The sequence below is a fragment of the Ictidomys tridecemlineatus genome, chromosome 1, assembly GCF_052094955.1.
Source record: "Ictidomys tridecemlineatus isolate mIctTri1 chromosome 1, mIctTri1.hap1, whole genome shotgun sequence".
NCBI lineage: Eukaryota > Metazoa > Chordata > Mammalia > Rodentia > Sciuridae > Ictidomys > Ictidomys tridecemlineatus.
In genome coordinates this window covers 8372663-8395138 of record NC_135477.1, presented here as the reverse complement: position 1 = coordinate 8395138, position 22476 = coordinate 8372663, and the positions used below count along the sequence as shown (strand labels likewise).

The following is a 22476-nucleotide window of genomic DNA, read 5'->3' as shown; positions in this document are numbered from 1 at the left end:
TTTTTAATTTTTTTATTTTTTAGTTGTGTATGGACTCAATGCCTTTGTTTTTATGTAGTGCTAGAATCAAACCCAGTGCCTCACACTTGTGAGACAAGTGCTCTATCACTGAGCCACAACTTCAGTCCTGGGGGGTGTTCTTTTAAGCTGTTCCACAACAGCTTTAAACAAACTGGAAATAACCATTCTTTAAAGTTGGTGGAATTTGGGGCTGGGGTTGTAGCTCAGTGGTAGAGCGCTTGCCTAGCATGTGTGAGGCAATGGGTTCAATTCTCAGCACCACATATAAATAAGTGAAAAATAAAGGTATTGGCCCCATCTACAGCTAAAAATATTTAAAAAAAAAAAAAGTTGGTGGAATTTTCTTATAAAACTTTCTGGACCTGGAGCTCAGATGTCTCTGACAGCTTCCTCGTTTTCTCTGTGAAAGCAGATGTGCTGAGATCTTCTGTTCTGTGGTAGGATAGAAGGAATAACAAATAGGTAGGATAAGAAATGGGTAGAAAGGAGACATAAAGGAAGGACTAGGAAAAAAAATATTTTCATTCAGAAATTACACATTTTCCCAGGCCTGTCACTCTCAGATTCCTGGAAAATGTGTAAGTCTAATTAACCCCCAGTAAATAGAGCCTACAAAGGAAGAGATGGTATCCCTTCCGAGGAACCTACAGTGTCGGGGACTTCCATTATCTGATCAATAATCAGGTCATGATAATACCACGTCAGCCTGAGGGTCCGGAGATTGACCAGACCACCAGAAACTGTCTTGACTGTTACCTTCCCTGTCTACACTTCCACACCCTCCCTCACCACATTTAACCCAAGTTGGGAAGGCCCCAAATGCACATTTCTCCAGCCTGTTGCTAAGGTAATCTATCCCAGGAATGGCCCCTGTGTCCTTCCCCCTTCGGCCCAATGTTTCCCACCTTTTGGCCATCCCACCAAGCATTTATTTCCTAGGCTGTCAAATGCCTAGTCATGTGAGCAGGAAGGAGAAAGATAACGGGGAGAAGGCAGGAGAACAAAGGAAGCCTAAGACATCTAAAAAGAGAACACCTGGCTTCTTGGGATACCAGGACACATGCTATGCCCCCTTCTTCCTCCTGGGAGAAGTCTATGTGACCCTTTTTAAATGAACCTGTTTTATGTGCTTGCCTTGGCGTGCTCCTCTAATGTTCAAACTTCAACATGTGGGGAAGCAGAACTTGTCGCCTTGAATACTACTTTACTAAATAAACTTCTGTCTATGCCTCTGATTGGCACACGCTGAAAGTTTCTGTCCCGTCTGCCAAGAATACCCCTGGTCCTGAGTCAAGGTCCCCCTTCTCTCCAGGAACTCCCCCGACCTTTCTTTGAGGTCATCTCTTCTAAGGTCAGTTTGATAAATTATACTCCAAGAAAAGTATACCTTTTATCTAAATTTTTTCTGTGTTTGCCTGAAGCTGAGCAAAATATACAGATCTTCTTTTTGTTGTTGTTCTTAGTACCTCAGACAGGCCTGGCAAGTACTCGCCCACTGAGCCCTATTCCAACTCTACCGTTCTTATTTAAAGAGAGACACATCAGTCGGGTTTGGGGGGTTTGGGACACAACTGTCAATCCCAGTGACCAGAGTTTGGCGTCAGAAGGATTGCAAGTTAAGGCCAGCTTCAGCAATTTAGCGAGACCATGTCTCAAGATGAAATTTTAAAAGGACCAGGGAGGGCTGGGGTTGTGGCTCAGTGGTAGAGCGCTTGCCTAGCACTAGCGAGGCCCTGGGTTCTATCCTCAGCACTGCATGAAAATAAATAAATAAAGTTATTGTGTCCTACTACAAAAAATAAATATTTTTAAAAATAAAAAATAAAAGGACCAGGGATACGGCACCTGTCCAGCATACACAAGACCCTAGGTTTAATCCCTAGCACTACAAAAAAAGAAGAAAAGAAAATTCATTATGGTCCCAGGAGCACACTGTAAACTTTGCTTGTACTTATGGCCCTTCCGTGTTCACCTCCTCATCACAGAGTGCATCTACCTGTGTCCTCGACTCCACTGCAGCTGTACCTGTACTGTTTCCTGGATTTCCCACCTTCCTGCCCGTTATTCCTTATTCTCACCGTTTCTACTGCCTGGAACTCCACTTTCCTCTTAATCCTTGCCTGTTAATCCACCCATCTTCCAACTGTCAGCAAAATCCAACTTTCTCCTTGTGGCACTGAAATCCCTCTCATTTTCCCTGCAGACACCGGATCCTCCTCTTTCCTTGTGTGCCTTGGGTTCAGTAGGCTGGAGCCAGAATTCACTTCAGCTTTTGCTCTTAAACACTGTGCTGACTAAATAGCTTTCTTCTCTCCACTGCAGTTCCTTTTAAAGCAAATGACTTCAAAACTTAAAAGAGATTAGAAAATGGAAACAGCCCAAGTCAGCTCTTGGTCGATTAGATTGGCCCAAAGGCAAATTAGGTAAAATGGAAGACAAAATTCAAACACCCTGGAGGTAATGTGTAGGTCAGATTGACTATAGGCAGCAGCAGATGGTCATGCCCTTTCCTACTTGTTTATTCAAGTTTCAGGGAGTTCACAATCACCCCATGGCTGCTTCAAAGCCTGCAGTGAGAGAAACTAAATGCTGGTCCCCAGTACAGTGGTTCTCTGGTGTGCTCCCTGAGACCAGCAATACCAACATTACCTGGGAACTTGCTGGAAATGCAATTATTGGTCCCATCCCAGTCCTGTGGAATTATCTCTGGGAAGGAGCCAGCAGTCTTTTAGGCAGCCTTCAGGGTGCTTCTGACCATTAAAGAATGAGATCCTTGCCCTAAAGTGTCCCTTGCATGTAACAAGTAAACTTTTCCCCTGTGCATCTAGAATGGCACTATTACACAGCATCCTTAGGAGAGCTGAGAAGATGGTCATCAAGTCATTTTGTCCTGTGCTTCAAGCAAGGACCCCCACTGAAAAAATGCTACCTGCATGAACCTGCTCTGACCAAGTCAACCAGGTTGGAATGAAGAGTGTCCCTTATCCAACAGTCTCAATGGAACAGAGCTGTTTGGTCGGGCATTTTTTCCAGTTCCCTTGGGAAGATGTTTTTCTTACGTGTTGTTTCCTTCTCTTCCTGCACTCCCAAGCTCTTCCCTAATCTTTCTCCCTTGCTCATCTCTTTCCCATGGCATTCTAAATTCCAAAGAAAGCCACCACAGGGCCTCTCCCCAGCTCAGCATGTAACATGTCCATCTGAAAAGAAAATACCAGAGATGCTGGCCCCAGGAGGCCCAGGTTCCCCTTGAAGTGAGGCGCAGCCACAGGAGGCTTGGAGAGGGAGGCAGTGGAGGTGGCAATGCTTTTTGGAGCAAGGCTACTGCAGACTTCCTGCCTTTTGTCCCACTGCCCCCCTTCTTCCTCTCATAGAAGCTGTTTGCACCCTTACTCAAAAAGCTCTCCTCTATCTTCCTTCTGCTTTCCTTCACCATCCTCTGTCTCCCCACCTCTAGTGGAGTGACCAGTGGTCGGACACCAGAACCTTTGTTCCCAGCAAGTTTCATACATAGACAGGATTTTATCAGGAATTGAGGAAAGTGCTTAAACACTGGTCTAACCCTGAGCCTCCTGAAGCGAAAACACTGACTTCTATACTAGTCTTTGATAGGATGACGCCTAGCACCTTTTGGGGAAGTGAAAGTTCCAGGTATTAAATGTTCAGAAACTTGTTTTGCTGCCGGTGACCTGAGTAACCTGGGACCAAGGCCCTGGGCAGTTTTTGTAGAGGATGGAAAGTTCCTCCTCTTCCGAGTGGCCCTGTAGCACCAGGAACAATCTGTTGAGCTGAGTCTGAGGAAATGAGTCCCCTCTGGCTGGAGCACCCCTTGCCTCCCCTGACGCCTGGTGACATGTCTTCAGCCGTCCCAGCCCTTGCTGACTTTCCCTTCCCTGGGGACGCTGCACCCTCAGGAACCACAGCCACTGTGACCATTACTGTACTACATTTTGTGTGCTTTCTTCCTTTGCAACACCAAGAGTTTGTTTGGTTTGAAAAAGAACAGTCTGTTTTTCCTGATTTTTAACGGAACACATTATTGTGGGACATTCACATAAGCATCCAACAAGAAATAAAATAACCTGTCATCTTACCACCAAGAAATGGCCTGTGCTGACATTTCGGTGACTTCAGCTCTTTGTGTATGGGTACGGGTGTTCCACAGTCTTTGTAAACCAGCCAGACCTCACAGGCCACACACTGAAACTAGAGTTTTGAGATGAGACTAGATTCCCTGCTTCACCAATTTCCTGTGGTTTCTATCTTGCAAATTTTGAAGAATAAAATCCACGGAAGGGAAGAGTTAATGGAGCAGGGTTTATTTAAGCAAGAAGAGAGAGAGAAATCCTGCTATGTGTAGGGGGGGAGGGAGTTGGGGGGGAAAGTGGAGTGGGGTGGGGGAGGGGTGGGGGTGGCTGATAGCAGAAAAGCCCATTTTGGTGTGCTAGTGTTATGCTCGAATTCGGGACCCCCAAAAGACCACCAGAGACCAAGATCGATGTAAATAGCAAAGAGGTGTTTATTGCGAGCTAGCTCTGTCCTCTCGCGTGCACACACAGCAACTGGTGATGCTGAAGAGGCCCCGAGCCCAGGGTTTGCAGCAGTTTTATACATTCTTTGGAGAAGGTAGGGACCCCCACATATATCATAGCATCTCTTAGCAATTCATCACACACGGAGAGAAAATCAAATAACAACTCTAAAACATGATTTGCACATTCACTGTCGAGAACAAGTTGGGTAGGGGTGATTGGTTAGTACAAGAGGGGATTCGTTTGAACTGATTAGTTTAAGCCATGAGGGGAGTACGTGCTGAACTACATGGTTTCCCAACACGTTATCAACCACCATAAACTACTGGGAGGGTCATCTGGCATCCCAGGTATTTCCCTGTCTCATGCTGATTGGTGGCTGCTAGGGGGCTGCTATGGATCCCCACTTAGCCTGACTGAGTCAGGGACCCTGGCGCAGCAGATCTCTCCTGTTATTTGTAGATATACAACTTAGCAGGGTGGGAATGTGCCTAGGAGTGCTCTGTGGGTCTTTCCAAGGACAAAGGTCACATCCCTTCCTTGGACAGGCTTTGCTCAGAGGTAGAGGCTGTTTTTTCACTAGCTTTGAAGCTTATATATGGGTCTGGGTAGAGCATGGAGCAAAATCTATATGACACAGGCATTGCAAACAGCACCAAAATCATTGATCAAAATCCAGAAAACAGACACTGAAAAAGTATCGAGGCTGTTGCCTTCCTACAGCTTCCATTTGGGTTTACCCCAGTCTTCCAGTTTTCCACCTCTGGGACAAAACCGTTGGCTGGAGGGTTCCCAGGGTGAGCCTCAGGGTCTTCTACATCTGAATGGGCCTTGCTGGCGCTCATTCACGTGCCCAGTGAGCCTGCAGGTTTGGTTTCTGCATTTGAACAGAACCTCTTTTGGGGCCCAGCACTTCAAATTGCTGACCACTGACTATTCTCATTCACACACAGTAAAGCAGAGCCCCCCACCCCTGTTCTTAGCTACACCCATACACAGCCAAATGTACCTATTTGGGATACTGCCATCCTGTTCTGTTGTAGGCTTTTGGTAATATTGGGCTGCTGTAACAAAATACCTTAGATGGGGTAATTCTTAAACAACAGAAAGCTGTTGCTCACAGTTCTGGATCTGGGGAGCCTAAGATGAAGTCACCATCAGACTTGTGCATGGTAAGGCCTGGTGCTTGGCGTTAGAGAGGGTAGCTGTTGTGTTCTCAGCTGGAGGGGGCTGGAAGGGGTTATCTCAGTCATGCCGGAGTGTTACTACATTAGGATATTAGGATTCCAAGTGGATTTGGAGGGCGTTAGAAATGACAAGGTGGCGCTACAAATCAAACACCCGCTAGCTCACTAGATGGACAGGTCACCTGTTTATGTACCTAATATAGCGCTGCCCTTTACCATAATTGGAGGACTCAGGGGTACAATCTACATGATTGGCTAGTTTCAGAATTAGGGTGGCCAACTGAGCTATATCCCTAGCCCCTGAGACTTTATATTTCTCACCAGGGGACACTGACATTCAGATCCAGCCATAGGTGTTTGGTTACTCTATAGACAGATGGTTCTCTCAGGAGATTGTTTGCATTTGGGGGAAGGGGCTTTGTTCACACAGGAGGAAGCGAGAGGGTCAAGAGGGTCAGTGCTCTGAACTGTGAATAAATCTGCATCATTAATAATAATATCATCATTATTATTATTAATATTATTATTTGTGGAGAGGGGTACTGGGGATGAAGCCCAGGTCCTCCTGCATGTTTGGCAAGTACTTGTATCACTGAGCTACATCCCAGCCCTGCATCTGTATTTTGAAGATGGGTGCCAAGAAGAGCTGCTGACTCAGGACCACAGTGGCAGAGTGGGCACACACACAGAACAAAGGTAATGTAACACAGGTTTGTGTGAGGCTGGAGGGTTCTCATCTCACAAATTAGAAAAATGAAGTACACAGAGGACAGAGGCGAGACTCAGTACCAGATTCATCAGGAGCAAGCAAGAAAAGCCCCCACCGCATGGTTGCCTTGGTGGCTCTCTGTCTAGGGGTTTTTATGCTGTTTTGATAAGAGAAACTGACCTTTCTTGGCAAGTCTCTCTTGTTCTCTTTTTTTGGACTCAATTGAAGGTGTACAATTTTGATTTCTTATTCCCATCATGGGATGGTTTCATATATTTGTTAACGTGAGTTTTTTCCTGTACTTTTTTTTTTTTTTTTTTAAAATAAGGATTCCTTGAATTCAACTCTCTGGGGTTGACTCCTGTTAGAGTAGTCCAGGAAGCCTGGGGCAACTGCAGATTGCGTCGGCATCTGAGCGTGAGTGGGGCTCTGGTCAGGCTGCCAAGAGCAAACAAGCTCTAGCCCAGGGTTTAACCAGGGGTGGTGGGACCCCAATTCTACCTGCCTATCCGTTTCCTGACTCAGTAACAAATCCTCAAATCCATCATTTCCTGTGCTCTTTGTTTTCTTTCTTTTTGCAGGGCTAGAGTTTGAACTTGGGCCTTGTGCATGCTAGGCCATTGTTCTGCCTCTGAGCCACATCCCCAGAGCTACCTCCTGTGCTCTTGAGGTTGTCTGCATCTATCATTTCTGCTACTGTGCCTCTCTTCCTGACTGCATATTCAATGACGTCACACATTGGCACAGTGAAAGTTTTTACACCATGCAAATTGACAAACGGCCTGAGTGCTACCACATTAGGATATGAGGATTCCAAACCAGGGCATGCATGATTCCAAACAAATTAGGATTCCAAACCAGGGCATGCATGATTGCTTGTTTTGATGATTAGATGAAAGGTTGGCAAACATTTTCTGTAAAAGGCCACACAGTCTCTGTCATAAGTATTGTTTCTGCTATGACTGGGCAAAAGCAACCATAGACGCACAAATGGACGACAGACTGTAGTGTAACATAACTTTGTGGGTACTGAAATTGGAATTTCGTACGATTTTTACACGTCATAAAATACAGCTCTTCCTTTTTCCACCATTCAAAAATGTAAAAACCATATTTTTCATTGCATGTTGTCCAAATCCAGGGAGGGATCAGACTTAACCCAGATGTGGTCATTCGTAAATCACGTGCTGAGTATCCTTCGTATCAGAAAAAATTATGATAAACCTTTGCCCCCTAGAGGACTGGTTGCTGAATATTTACCAGCCAACCATTGCTTCAAGGGTTCTGCGAATCTAAGGAGTGGGAGCAGGGATTGGGGCAGCACCCTGGGGAAAGAAGCTGTCCCCCTCTAGACAGACCACTGGCCCTGGGCAGGGTGAGCCCCCTACCCCCAGGAGTTGCTCAGCTGGTCTGTGCTGTAGAGGAAGGGTGGAACATTTCTGAGCCAGAAATCCCTTGGGATCATCAAACACTACCCTGTGTGAGCTGGAGTCAGCCCTGCAGTCTTCAAGGATGGGCCTGCGAGCAGTCCAATGTGTGTAACTGCAGACCAAGGGACTGAAAAGTTCCACACATATAATATTTTTCCCACCTTGGAATCTTTATGTCTTCCCACTGTCTTTAGATCCTCCAGTAATTGTATTCATAGAGCTCCTCTATGTTTTTGTTATTAAGTTTCCAGGCAGTTCTATTCCTCTTTAACAAATATTTTTTGTTATATTTATTTACATTTTATTATAGTTAATTCTTTATATTTATATTTTTTCTATATCTAATTTATATTTTTAGTTCTATTAACTGGATTCTTTTTTTTTAAGAGAGAGAGAGAGAGAGAGAGAGAGAGAGAGAATTTTTTAATATTTATTTTTTAGTTTTGGGCGGACACAATATCTTTGTGCTGAGGATCGAACCCGGGCCGCACGCATGCCAGGTGAGCATGCTACTGCTTGAGCCACATCCCCAGCCCCATAACTGGATTCTTTTAAAACCACTTATTGCTAGTCTATAGGGAAGATAATGCTTATATAAAGTAACTTTTTAAATTAACCACCTAAACTAAAAATTCATCAACTAAAATATTACTAGTCTTGGGCTGGGGATATAGCTCAGATGGTAGAGTGCTTGCCTTGTGTGCACAAGGCCCTGGGTTCAATGAAAGAAAGGAAGAAAGGAAGGAAGGAAGGAAGGAAGGAAGGAAGGAAGGAAGGAAGGAAGAAAGAAAGAAAGAAGAAAGAACATAATGCCGGATGGATCTGTATATATTTTCTGGGGTAGTTCTGTGCCTGTACCCACGTACGATTTGGGCTGGTAGGTCTTTTTTTGCAGGAAAGAATGCATGCTAGCTCTGACAGGTTTTAATATTGGGATGAACTTGCTTTGTAAAATAAATTGGAAAGTTTTTTTTAAAAAAAAGGTTTTTCCATACTCCATATCAGCTGAAAGAACATAACATTATCCGTTCACATGAAGTTTCAAAGAATTTAATCATGAAATTGTTTGGCTTCAAGAATTTTTTCCGGAGGAGGTTCTTGTTTTGTTGACAATATTTCTTTTTCTCCATCGATAGTGGTTTGTTTAAGGTTTTGTCTTTAGTTGGGATTGGCAATTTATTATCTTTGAGAAACTTTCTATCCCATCTATTTCCCCTTTTCCTAAATTTTAGCCGACAAGGTCTCACCACGTTTAAAACACCAGCTCCGTCTCTCCCCTGCGCAGACACTTCTGAGAGTTTTCATCAACAGGAGTCTCGTGGTCTAAGAAGGCCCTTCATGACCTAGTTCTAGGTACCTCCAACTTACTCTGGCTTGGGTTTGGTGTCCTTGTCCTGCTTAGAGTGACAAAAGGGTCTCCAAGAAGAGGAGCTAGCGCTCACTCCCTCACTCCTGATGGTTGTGGAAACAACTCCAGGGTGGCTTAATTGTTGGGGATTTTTGCTGACATAACTCAGCTTGGCTTGTGGCTGCTTCTTGTCCTTAAGCTTAAAGGGAGAACAGATACTAATGAATGCCACAAACCTCTGTGGTTGTGCTCAGCCAGGTTCTTGCCCAGCAGAAGACACAGTGCTTAATTAGATCCAATCAATATTTTTTTTCCAAGGGCTTCCTATAGACAAAAAAAATTGTGCTGGAGTCTAGGATATAAAAAGTAAGTGAGGCGCACTCACGTTACGCCTACTGCAGGACAACTGAAAGACAGCCTATTGATGGAACAGGCTGGATTGTGCTGCCTTCACAGAAACCTCAGAGGTTTGCTGGTCCTGCATGCTGTATGTTCCTTGTAGGTTGTCAATAGCTCTGTCCTTTGTCATTTTCACCCTGGGACCCGTACACATTAAGCAGCCTCTGTCTGGGAATTGTCTAGTCATCCTGGCAGAGGATGAATATCCACTGGTCAATATGCAGTCACTCTTAAACTGCTCAGAAGTGCTTCTAAAGCTCACATTTCATTGGCCAGAGAAAATGGCCAAGCTAGACATCAAAGGATCAGGAGAGTAGTATGGTGAACCATAGGAAATTGGCATTTTATTAAGTCAAGAAGGAACAAATAATCTCCACTGTACATGGCTTAACCTGATAGAATCCTATAGGGCAGGCAATGAATATCTGCAATCTACTCCGTGGTGACACCAGCAAAATTGCAAAATATCAATAGTAGCAACGTTTCCTTTAAATTCAGATGAGGATATATAGAAAACCTTAATTTACAAATCCTTTCACTTGAGATAGCCGCATGCAACTAAACCCCTCCATGAATGGACAGGGGGTAAAAGTCCAAGAGTGTCACCTGAACCTTTGATTGGATTTAGGGACCCTTGTTTTGGATTCCAGCTTCAACGCTCATGTCTCAGTCAATTGATGTAAAACGTGCTGAGTTCTTACATTGTGCCTGGCTCTGTGCAGGGAGCTGAGAGAGGCAGTGACATGGACTGGCAGAGAAGGTGCCTGTCTGTGGGGACCTGGTGCCGGCCCCATCATCAGCCGCGGATGATTTAGGACAGGTGGTGTGGGGGATGGAGAGGTCCAGGGAGTTTGGGGTGCCCTTTTGCTAGGGCTCATAGGATTGTTGGCCAAATTCATTTCCGCACATCTGTAGATTCATGGCTACTTGCCTCTTCAAGGCCAGCCAGAAAATCTGCCTAAGCTCAGGGCAGTTCCTTCTCTTCAACCCAGGATACTCTCCCTTTTGATGAACTTGAACTGATTAGAGATCATTAGAGTTCATCTGCAAAAATCCCTCCATCTTTGGAATATAATGTAATTGAGTCTCAGAAGTGACATCCATCAGAGCCACAGGTCCTGCTCACAGTGTGTGTGGGGCAAACTGTATGGGGCGTGGCCACCAGAGGGCAGAAATCTCAGAGGCCCCCTAGAATTCCATCGCTGTCAGACTCAGTCTTTTCAATTGGAGCTTTTCTGTGGGTGTGTCTGGTTACTTCAGTTTGGATTTTCCTGACGTCAATGGCCATTTCTATATCTTCTTCTGTCAAGTCCAGAGCCTTTTTTTTCTCTATTTATTTATGTACCAGGGATTGAACCCAGGGGTGCTTAATCACTGAACCACACCCTCACCCTCCACACCCTCTCTTTTTAAAAACGTTTTTTTGTAGTAGATGGACACAATACCTTTATTTCATTTTTGTGTGGTGCTGAGGATCGAACCCAGTGCCTCACTCTTGCTAGGCAAGCACTCTACCAACTGAGCTATAGCCCCAGCCTGTCCTCAGACCTTTTTTGTATTTTATTTAGAGGCAGGGTCTTGATGATTTGCTCAGGGCCTCACTGAGTTGCTGAGGCTGGCTTTGAACTTATAATCCTCCTGTCTCAGCCTCTTGAGCAACTGGGATTACACGCATGAGCCACCACGCTTGTCTATTTATTTATTTATTTATTTCTGCAGTGTTGGGGATGGAACCCAGGGCCTTGTGCATCCTAGGCAAGCACTCTGCCACTGAGCCACATCCCCAGCTCCTCCCTTTATTGTTTTTATTTGTCAAATTTGGATCTATGATCCCTTTTTAATTACTTTTTCTGTCCGTGTGTACAGGAGCAAAGTTCTGTCTCTGCATATGAATAGCAGATGGTGCAGCACCATTTTCCTTTCCCTATTGAATCACAGCTATCCCTTTGTTAAATCAGGTGCCTCATGGTATGTACCAGTCTGGCCTGGGTTCCCTTTGATTCTATTGACTTATTTGTGTATGTGTGTGCCTATACTGAACTCCCCTCATTATTGTCAAATTATGTTGTGAGAGCTAGTAGACACTGTCTTTAATAGTATTCTCGGAATTGTCTCTCTCAATGGAGAGAGTTTAAGGCTATTTCCTTATACCAGGAAATGGAAAGGTGGAATTGGGGAAGTACAACATACAAGTGTCCGGATACTGAAAGAGTTTTTCTGAAGACTTAAACTTTCTTTTATTTGTGATGTATAGGTGTTAAAGGTCATGAAAAGACATCCTCATTTTAAAATGTTAGAAAATAACTGTCTGTCTCACCCCGCTTATTTTTTAAAATATTTTTTTAGTTGTTGATGGACCTTTATTTTATTTGCTTATTTATATGTGGTGCTAGGAATCAAACCCACTGCCTCACACCTATGAGGCAAGCCCTCTATCACTGAGCTACAACTCCAGCCCCTCAGAGGTTTCAATTGTTTTGGAAAGAGCATCACTGGTGCTAGGCTCCTGGGGGCACACCCAGCTCAGTGGCTGACAGAGGGTGGAGATGGAGGGAGGAAGTTGGTAACCAGCGGAAGCAGCCCAGGTGCTGAGCTTAGAGGTGGTGCAGGTTGAGCCTGAAGGGCCCCAGGACAGAGGAGAGGCCACGGTGGCCGGCCCTTCTGGGAGTGCCCTCATGGAGAAGCTCTGCTTCAAGGAGGACATGCTCAAGACAGTCTTGCATGGCCACAGATGCCTTTCTTTACCTTTTCTTTCTTCCGGTTTTAATTGTCCCTCTCCCTAATATTGATGGTACTGAAAATGAAAAGCAGAAAAGACAACCCACCGCCCCTCCACCCAGAATGCGTCACAGTTAACCTCATCTCCTTCCAGGGTTGCGTCTGAATGTCATTTTCTTAAATAATCGGGAGCAGAGTGCACATGGTACTGTATTCTGCATTTTTTTGCTCAGTGTAGAAGCATTACCCTGGGGATCCGATTTCCTTTTGCATCTCAAACCAGGGAAGTTCGGCCTTAGGGAGGATTTCCTGAACTTGGTCTTCTGAAGCTCAGGGTCTTGGGTTATTTCTCTCTCTCCTCCTTCTGAGCTGCAGGTCTTCCTGAGAGGAAGGAGGTGCATTTTTGAGCCTGATTTCCCAAAGTGGTGATTGCTTCCTAAAGAAAAAGAGAATTGATTTCATAATGAGGTGCCAGGTACTGAACTCAGCATGAGCGTCTACAAACTGCCCCTCCCCCGGAGGTGGGGGTGAGAGACACAGCCTCCGCCATGCAAGGAGACAGAACTCTCCTGAAGGATGGAGAAGGAGAGCTGGCTGAGTGGAAAAGTACCTCACTGTGATTCATCAGGAGAGTGCTCTGCTGGTGCCATGCCACCCGCCATCGGGAGTGCAGACAGCGGACAGCTGAAAGTCACATCAGAACTGGAACCATGTTTAAGAAAGTAAATGAAAACCAAGACAAAACTGTGTTCTTTCTGTGCTGTACCTGGCTGTGGCTGAAGGCACCTGTTAACACAGCAGTGTGAGATCAGAGCCACCACCAGAGGTGGGGGGACAATGTGTGACCTATCTGGACATAGATGAATAAGGGTTAAGAGTTAAACAAAATTGCTAGTGTCATGGAATTTTAGACCTCTAAGGTCATTGCGGTGGCTGTAGAGTAAGTGAAATGGCTTAAAGGTGCATTCACATGATATTAGTGCCTAGAAATGGCCTGTCTGTAGTTCTCAGCACTGCGCCTAGTTGGAGCCCCGGGTAGATGGGGCTTCTCTTGTTTTTGTTTTTGGGTACCGGGAATTGAACTCAGGGGCACTCAACCACTGAGCCACATCCCCAGCCAATTTTGAATTTTATTTAAGAGACAGGGTCTCACTGAGTTGCTTAGTGCCTCGCTTTTACTGAGGCTGGCTTTGAACTCACGATCCTCCTGTCTCAGCCTCTCAAGACACTAGGATTACGGGCGTGTGCCACTGTGCCTGGCCACATTACAGACACTGTGAATACTCAGTCCCTCCAGGGTCTTTTCTTAAAACATCATTATTGATATAGAATTCACATAACAGATAATTCATCCATTGAAGGTGTACAGATCAATGGTTTTGGTAGATTCGTAGACATCCACAACTATTGCAATTTCAAAACATTTTCTTTCTCTTAAAAATAAGCCTTGAAACTTGAGCTACTCTATCCCTAAATCTCTGCTCAATCAGCTCCAAGCAGCCTACTCATCTTCCTATATTTGTAGATTCCTGCTCAAGGCATTTCTCTCTCTCTCTCTCTCTTTCTCTCTCTCACACACACTGGGGCTTGAGCCCCAAGGTGCTCTACCACTAAGCTACAATCCTAGCCTTTTTTTCCCCCCTGAAATAGGGTCATGCTAACTTGTGGAGGGTCTTGAACTTGTGGTCCTCCTGCCTCAGGAGGGATTATAGGAGTGGAGTGCGCCAGCCCAGCTCAGTGGGTTTTTCTTTAAAAATTTTTCTCTTATGCAACCAGTTGTAACATAATCAAAACCAGAAAATCAACATTGATTCAGCATTATAACCTACCAAGTTTAACTTTGTTCAAGTCCCAGATATAGGCCCTTTTAAAACTTTCCACAGATTCTAACCAGCATCAGGAACCTCTGTCCCGCCTCTGGCAGATGAGGACTGTGGGAGCCAGAGGGGAGGATGCCCTCTCTGAGGTCACCCTGCACAAGTTAGAGCAGAGTTGTCAGGGTGCCCTGAACCATGGGACACTTTGTGTGACTTAGGAAAAGCATCTTGTCCCTGGCTGAGTGAGATGGCCAGCCAGCTTGGCAAGGGGACAGCGCCCTTGTCTCTGCCTGAGGGCCCAGGGCCCTGGCCTGCTGCACCTTCTCCCCCCAGGAGCAGACTGTGAGGAGGGGGAGGTGGGAGAGCTCCTGGGGCCTGGGGCGGCCAGGCTGTCCTTCTTAGTACGGCATTCTTTATTTCCTCCTTGGAGGGTCTGTGCGTCCCACCAGAGGGGAGAGAGGCAGCTGGCGAGGGCAGAGAGGCACCCTGTCGTTGCCTTCCATAATCCCAGCGGCCAAATCCACACCTCACAGTCCCTCCTCTCTCCTAGAATCTGCCTCTGGGCTCCCCCTCCTTGCTCCCATCCCTCAGACGGGCTTCTACTAGGCCTGGATGGTCTTTCTAACACAGGACTCTGACTGCATCCCCTTCCTGATTGAAACCTGTGTTCTTCTGGGCTTAATAAACGGCGGGCAGCAGGTTGTCCCCGAGCTGCCCTTCCTCTACAGGGTCTCACTGACTTGCTCAGTGCTTCGCTTTTGCTGAGGCTGCCTTTGAACTGGGATCCTCCTGTCTCAGCCTCCCAAGCCCCTGGGATTACAGGCGTGTGCCCCTGCGCCTGGCCACATTACAGAGGCTATGAAAGCTCGGTCCCTCCCGGGTTTTTTCTTAATACATCGTTATTGACCCCTCCCCTCTCTCACTCTTCAAGACTCTGCTCTGGAGTCTCTAGGGAGAACCTCAGAGGCTTCAGGTAGGCTCCACTTGCTTCTCTCCCGTTATATCAACTCGAGTGAACCCGACAGGGACAGGGTAGACAGGGACAGAAGGGGGACACAGGTGATTCAGTTTTGTGATTTATAACCAGAGTGAGGTGCCTGGGCCAGTTGGAATGCTCACTCTCAGGCCTGGGTGCAGACCCCAGGAGCTGGACACTCAGGGGGTGGAGCACCGCCATCTGCACTTCACGCCACCGCCCTGTGGGTGTCTGATGCAGGTGCTGTTTGGGGACCTCTAGCTTAGCATGGCTGCAGGGATGCCCAGGCAGGACAGGTCCCTGCACCCTGCTGTGTATCAAGGAGCTCCACATACGTGTTCCCTAGAGCCAGCAAGTCGGGTCGGGAATATCAGTGTTCCCAGTACACCTACTATGTGCCAGACCAAGGAAACAGAAAAGCACACTAGGTAAGAGGGTAGAACTGGGTAAGCAAGAACCCAAAGCCCAGAGCAGTCCCTCAAGCAGCGGCCTGGGTCTGGGGTTACCCAAAGGAAACGTGAAACTCAGCTGTGGGCGATGGCTCCCCTGGGGCTTAGTGTAGCATAGCTGTTTCTGGATTCTCCCAGCTCTACATGTTCATGGCTCCCATTCATTTAGGAGTTAGGAAAACACTTGGCTGTATGTAAGAAAATAATAATGCAAGTTTGTAGGGAAAGAATGTGAGCCTTCTAGCTCAAGTGGGTTAAAAATGTTGAAATGTTGCTGAAAAAGTTTGGTGAATGCTTCTTCATGCTTATAGAATTTTGGGCCTTCGTCCCTACTGTAGAGTCTATATAATTAAGATAATAAAACAGCTCAAAAGTTTCGAATTCCCCATCACCCCTTTAAAAATATCTTGTTATACGCACATTTAAAATTCTGGCTCATGATTTCCTTCCTTCATTCAAAGTAAAACAATTTTGCCCCGAAGGCGGTGTGTCCTAAACTTGACCTTGCTGGGCTTTATATGCTGTTCCCAAATAACAGAAAATCGCAAGTTGTCATTCACTACATTTTGGCAGCTGCCTGTGGTTCTTTTTGAATTTGCGTCTGACTGATCTTCATCTCTGCGACGGAAGAATTTGGTCACCTGCCATGCACTTTTAATTTTCTAAAGCAAATACGTTGGAAGGAGGCAATTAATGTACAAGTGGAATGTTGGTCTAAGCAATTGATTTAGGGGAAAAGTTAGTTAAAATCCCTCATTAATTTGGTTTCAGTTAATGAAAGATCTGAATTATGGATCTTAAAGAATACACAGAATTTAAACAGTTGAAGGGAAATACTGTAACCAGGTCCGGGGTTGGGGTTTAGGGTCTTAATTAATTGACAAGAAGGTTTTGTGATTTGATATTAGCACACCTAAAGTGCTTTAGAAGGTCTCAGAAATATATTAAACATCTTCACCTTGAGTTGTTTTTTGAAGAAGTTTGCATTGAAGAGCTCATACTGAAATGAATTGTTACAAAGCTAATGGAATTTATGTACTTCTTAGCCTATTGGGTTGTACTGACTGCATCTTCAATTTAATTCAAAGTGCTCCTCAGCCTAAAATATAATAATGTACCTATATTTAATAATGTGTTGCAGAATCATTTTTTTTTTCCCCAAGATGATACACCTCTTGACAACTGTCAAACTTCTCACCAGCACCTGTGTCAAGTCCAAGTTCCTTAGGAAGACAGCCAGAGCCTGTCACATCTGGCTCAGGGGACCCTCCCTTCAGCTGCCTCTCCTGTCCTGGGGACTCCTGTATGCAACCATCCTGGGCAGCTTGCAGGTTCCCCACCTGGATGGACTCATGATACTGACCTTCCCCTCTTCTGTCTACCTGCCCAAATCGTCCCCATCCCTCAAGATGTAGCTCTATCTCCTTTAAAAAAAAAAAAGAAAAGAAAAGAAAGAAAGAAAGAAATTGTAGCCGGGTGTGGTGGCAAACGCCTGCAATCACAGCGGCTTTGGAGGCTGAGACAGGAGAATCCTGAGTTCAAAGCCAGCTTCAGCAACCGGGAGGAGCTAAGCCACTCAGTCAGACCCTGTCTCTAAATAAAATTCAGAATAGGGCTGGGGATTTGGCTCAGTGGTCAAGTGCCCCTGAGTTCACTTCCCAGTACCAAAAAAAAAAAAAAAAATTGAATTGTTTTTAATTGACATATAATATTTTATGGATTTATAGGGTTCTGTATGATGATCTAACACATACATATAAATAAAATGTGTAACAGCAAAATCATGGTAAATACCATTTTAACTTCCTCAAACACCGATCAATTCCAAATGTTGAGATCCTTTAGACTCTTCTAGTTATTATTATTTTGGGGGGCGATACCAGGGATTGAACTCAGGAGCACTTGGCCACTGAGCCACATCCTCAGCCCTATTTTGTATTTTATTTAGAGATAGGGTCTCACTGAGTTGCTTAGCACCTTAGCAAGGGAGTCCTAACCAGCTCAGAAGTTGCCAGACACGGGTGCTGATGAGGCTGGCTTTGAACTCGAGATCATCCTGCCTCAGCCTCCTGAGATGCTGGGGATATAGGTGTGTGCCACCATTGCCAACCTTTCAGGTTATTTTTAAATATGTCATAGATTGCTGTAGGCTGTGGTTACCTGACTGATGTGGAACACCAGAACCAGTCCCTCCTGGTTAACTGTGTTAGGATGCTCACGCCTAACCTCTGACCATCTCCTCTCGACCCTACCTTTCCAGTCTCCAGAGGCCACTATTCCACTCTCTTCTAGGAGATGGCTTTTTAGCTTCCCCACATGAGTGAGAAGAGGCAGCACTTGTCTTTCTATCCCTGGCTCCCTTAGCTTAGCCACCTCTTCTTAATATCCCACCCCTTTCCGGGTGGGATTCCCTCTTGTCACCCTGCAGTTGTTTTCTGAGCCCCTTCTCTGTGGGGCCAAAGGTCTTAGGTGATTCATGGGGTGCACTCATGTGGCTATTTTACATTTAAATCAATTAAAATTAGGTAGAAATAAAAATCCAAGTCCTTGTTTTCACTTGCCACACTTCAAATGCCCAGTGGTCACCTGTAGCTAGTAGCTGCCCTCTTGGGAGCACAGGCAGAGAACTGCAGAAAATGCTGGGCCTCAGTTCCCCAGGCACCCGGCTCATGCAAGCCTGCCTCTCCAGCGTTGAGCAAGGGCCTGGGCCACCTAAGCTGCAGAATGGACATGCGAGTGTGCCTGGCACTCAGGAAAGGGAGTCCTACCCAGCTTAGAAGCCACCTCTTGTCAGAACCAGCCAGGCTCCTGTCACTATGGGAAAATGGATGGCTGGGGAAAGATGCCTGCTGCCCTGGGGCCATTGAACAACCTGCCTTGAGTGCCAGTCTGGGTGACACTGTGGAGGACGTGGGAAGTCAGCTTGGACTTCATCTCTCTGGGGCTAGAGCCCCTGGAGATCGGGGAGTGGGGGAGTGTAAGGTTCTAAGAAGAGTCAGAATCATGAATACAGTGCCTTGGGTTTTGGGTTCTGTGAAGTAGGACAGGCAATCTGAGCCTCCGACCATTCTGGGTCTTTGGTACATTTGAGAGAACAGAGGCCTTGGGTGACAGATCCTTCCTCTGCTGGGCAGCAACCAGGGCACTGGGTTCCAACTCAGGAGCCTCATTTCCCCATCAAGGCTTTGGCGGTGGTGCGCTTCGTCATTCATTATTCATGAATGGACTCCTCTGTTCAAAAGTAAAGCGCAAATGCTGTAAATTAGGGCTGCAGAGAGGATGGCAGGGAACTTGCCGGGTTGCCTTCAGCATTATCCTTTTTTTTTTTTTTTTTTCTGGAAAACCCTCTCTAGGAATTGGTGCCAAGACTTTGTGGGTGAGAAACGAATTTTTTCATGATGCATCAAAAAATGCATGTTTTAAGAAATCACTTTTATAAATGGGAAGAATCTGAAGGAGAAGGAGCAAGGCTTGCAGATGAAAAGCACAGCCAGCAGAGGAGGAGGCGTGAGGTCACCAGAAGACCAGGGATGGGCGGAGACCACCCGCACCCAGGGGTCAGGTGCGTGGAAACGCACACAGCACACACGGACACACAGGCCCATGTACAGCACTCTCCTGTGTGGCCTATTCAGGGCTAATCCTTGCAGCAGGACTTTATTTCTCTCGGGGTTGAAGGATTTGTTGGGGCCAGCTATGGTTTGAATGTAGCTTGAGTGTGTCCCCCAAAAGCTCATGTGCTGGAAGCTGGGTCCCCAGCGTCGTGATGCTGGGTGGTGGTGGACCCTTAAGAGATGGGGCCTTGGGGGAAGTGTTCTTGGAGCATCACTGGGAGAAAGTAATGCAGTACTCAAGGGACCCCAGTGGGTTCTCAAGAGAGTAAGTTGTGAACAAGAGCAAGCCTGGCCCCTGGATCCCTCTTGTTTCTGTTTCCCATGAGACCTCTACCTCTTGTGTACATTCACTCCCGTCACGATGACCTCTGCCAACTGGTGATATACCAGAAAGGCTTCACCAGAGGCTGAACTGATTTGGGGCTTTCAGCCACCACAATGGTGGGCTCTTCTTTCTTCATGACCTAGCCTCAGGTTTTTTGTGATAGCAATGGAAAATGGACTAAGACCCTCTGTTAAGTTGCTTGTTTACTTAGTGACCTGTAAGAGCATGGGGGGTAAGGTGCACTCACAACTGGGAGATGATTCTATGATCATATTGTGAAGAGTCTCTGCCCCTGGGCATTGTAAGTTCTGCCTCTTGGGTACCATGTGGTCCTCCACTCCTCCTTCTGAAGCCCCCAGCATGGCTCTCAGTGCTGGAGTGGTGCTGTCTTCCTTCTCTAGTATGAGGCCTACTCTCTAGGAGGCCCGTGTATGTCTTGTACTTACTCTTGTCCATGGCAAACGCCCCTTCCAGGTTGTTCTCCTTCACAGGGATGGCCTCACCTCAACAGACACTTTCCAAAGGGTAGGCTGTGTCATGGTCCTGTGCTGGTATTGAGGTGTTCAGAGACCAGCAGGAGTGAGCCCCTACCCCAGGGACGGGGTGACGAACTAGGGCAGTAACGGTCACATAGGGTGGCCGCAGGTGAGAGACAGAGGAAAGGGCACTGGGCAGGGATGTGAGGGTGGAAAGGGAGTGTGCCAGATGAGACTGGAAGGAGCCCCGAGCAAATGGTGCCTGGGTGCTGGCCTTAGGCCGGTCACTCCAGGGAGATGGACAGTTACTGCCATTTTCCTGGTGAAACCACCCACCGTTCTCAGAGTCATAGAATTCAGACCCAGAGTAGGATGTGAACCAAGGTCCCTCAGATGACACTCTGTTTCATTAGGTCACACGGGTCACATGAGGGGAGGAAGGGCATTTCTGGCAGAGGGAAGGGCTGGAGTAAAGGCGTGGAGAACGTGAGCAGGAAGGCATGTTCTGGAAAGTCAGGTTATTCTGTACTGGTGGTGGGTGAAAGGTGTGGGTGCAGCGAGGTGGAGTGGGTGGGGATGATGGGGACTCAGGCAAGGGAGTGGAAATCCTCCCCAGCTCCAGTGGGGCAGCTGTGGTCACACAGCTGCTTCACCCTGTGTCTGGCCCCTTGGTTGGAGGATGAGGGTTGGCCACAGGGACAATTCACTCCTGTGTGATGCCCGCCTCCCCTTGAGTCACAGCTTTCTGGTCCTGGGTTTTATCTGTAAAATAAGGGAACTGGACACACAGAGGTTTTCACTAGTTTATCCGCCACCACATGCCCGTTCAGTTCATCTGCCTCCCAGGAGTCCCTCACTGGTGATCAGCTTTGATAACTGCAGCCCCCCCCCTTTTTTTTTTCCAAATTAACCACAGAGCAGGATGCTCAGGGCTTGCATGAGGTCACTGCCCCTCAGTTTCCTGGGCTGAGTGGATTCTGGGTCAAGGCTTTTCTTTCCACAGGTGGGATTCTGGCTTTCATTTCTTTGTCTTTTGGGGGGTAGGTACCAGGGATTGAAGTCAGGGGCACTCCACCACTGAGCCACCTCCCTGGCTCTATTTTGTATTTTATTTAGAGACAGGGCCTCACTGAGTTGTTTAGTGCCTTGCTTTTCCTCAGGCTGGCTTTGAACTCGGGATCCTCCTGCCTCAGCTTCCTGAGCCACGGGAATTACAGGCGTGCACCACCGTGCGGGTTTCTGAATGAAATGTAGTGGGTTCAGAGGAAGTCAGGTTGGGGTCAGAGGAAGTCAGGCTGGGCACCCCTAGGCATTTCTCATGTCCAAGGCTGCTGGGCCTAGGGCTTCCTTTGGACCCCTCTGTGGACTCTGGACCTCGAGCCTCCTGTGGACCCCTCTGGAACCTGGATGCCGAATAAAGCTCACCCCTGGAACGGGCTTTGAGGGAGTCGGATTTTACTCTTTAAGCTATTTTTCTTGGAAAGGGAACGTGTGCACAAGGGAGCAACTCAGACCAAGACTAGAAAACCCCCAAATCTCCAGGTCCCAGGCTCAGGGTCGCTGGGGCCTCTGCGCAGAAGCCTCCTACCGTGCTCTCGGATGGAAGCTTTGACCAGCTGCTCAGCGTTGGTCAAGATCGTCACCCGGCACGGGGAGGCGACTCCAAGTCGCTCTTGCCCTTCCTGGCGATGCCTAGACCCGCCTCGTCCCAAGGACGCCCTGAAGACTCTCAGGGAAAGACCAACGGCGAGCTCTTCTGTTAGATAACAATGTTCTGAGACAACCACGCAGGTGGGGACAAATTTAAACCACACACGGCCCCTCCCCGACCAATTTAAACCGCTGCCGCCCATTCTCACCTCCGCCAGGTACGTCTCTTTCGGAGGTGCTCCGGTGTCCTAGCCCGCCCATCAGCGATATCAACTTTAAAAAAGAACCCGATGCAGGCAGTACATCCGAGCGTGTTTCTGCTCTTTGCCTTTTTTCTCCCAACCCTGGGTCTGGGCGCGGGCTTCCCGCCAGCCCCGCGGACGCCGCCCCTGTACGCTGCATGGGTCCGCGGTCACTGACTTGCGTGCGGGGTACAGGGGTCAGTTTCAGTGCGTGACCCCGGGTGGCTCGGCCACTTTCCGGGGTCTGTGCAAGGGGCTCCTCCCACTCGAGATCAGCTCTGCCGGCGATGCCCGGGCGGCTCCGCAGCCGGAAGACCTGCGGGTACTTTTCCCGGCGCCCGTGCGCGAGGCCCCGGCAGGTTCGACAGACTGTCGTTTAGGTTTGGTTTCAAGATCGCGAATCGCGGCGAAAACCCGCGGAAGGAGAACACCGGGGCGCGTAGAAGGGGAAACTGAGCCCCGCGGGCGGGAGGACCCGCCCTGTCCCGGCGCGCCCGCCCTTTCCCCGACGTGGGCGGTCCCGAGCCAGCTGCCCGCCCTCCCTGCGGCCAACCCCCCTCCCGGGCGCCGAGCCCGTCCCTAAGGC

At 47.4% G+C, this 22476-nt stretch overlaps 1 long non-coding RNA gene across 2 annotated transcripts; it reads right to left on the bottom strand.

The window, feature by feature from the left end:
* Positions 1–9940: 9940 nt before the first annotated feature.
* Positions 9941–22465, bottom strand: LOC144377810 (uncharacterized). 2 transcript variants are annotated; one of them, XR_013439022.1, is made up of 2 exons: positions 21858–22465; positions 9941–12777 (listed from the first exon to the last, which is right to left on the bottom strand). It is a non-coding gene; the product is annotated as an uncharacterized LOC144377810 (long non-coding RNA). The 2 variants fall into 2 exon arrangements; XR_013439100.1 differs by lacking the exon at positions 9941–12777 and adding an exon at positions 21452–21754.
* Between the last annotated feature and the right edge of the window lie 11 nt (positions 22466–22476).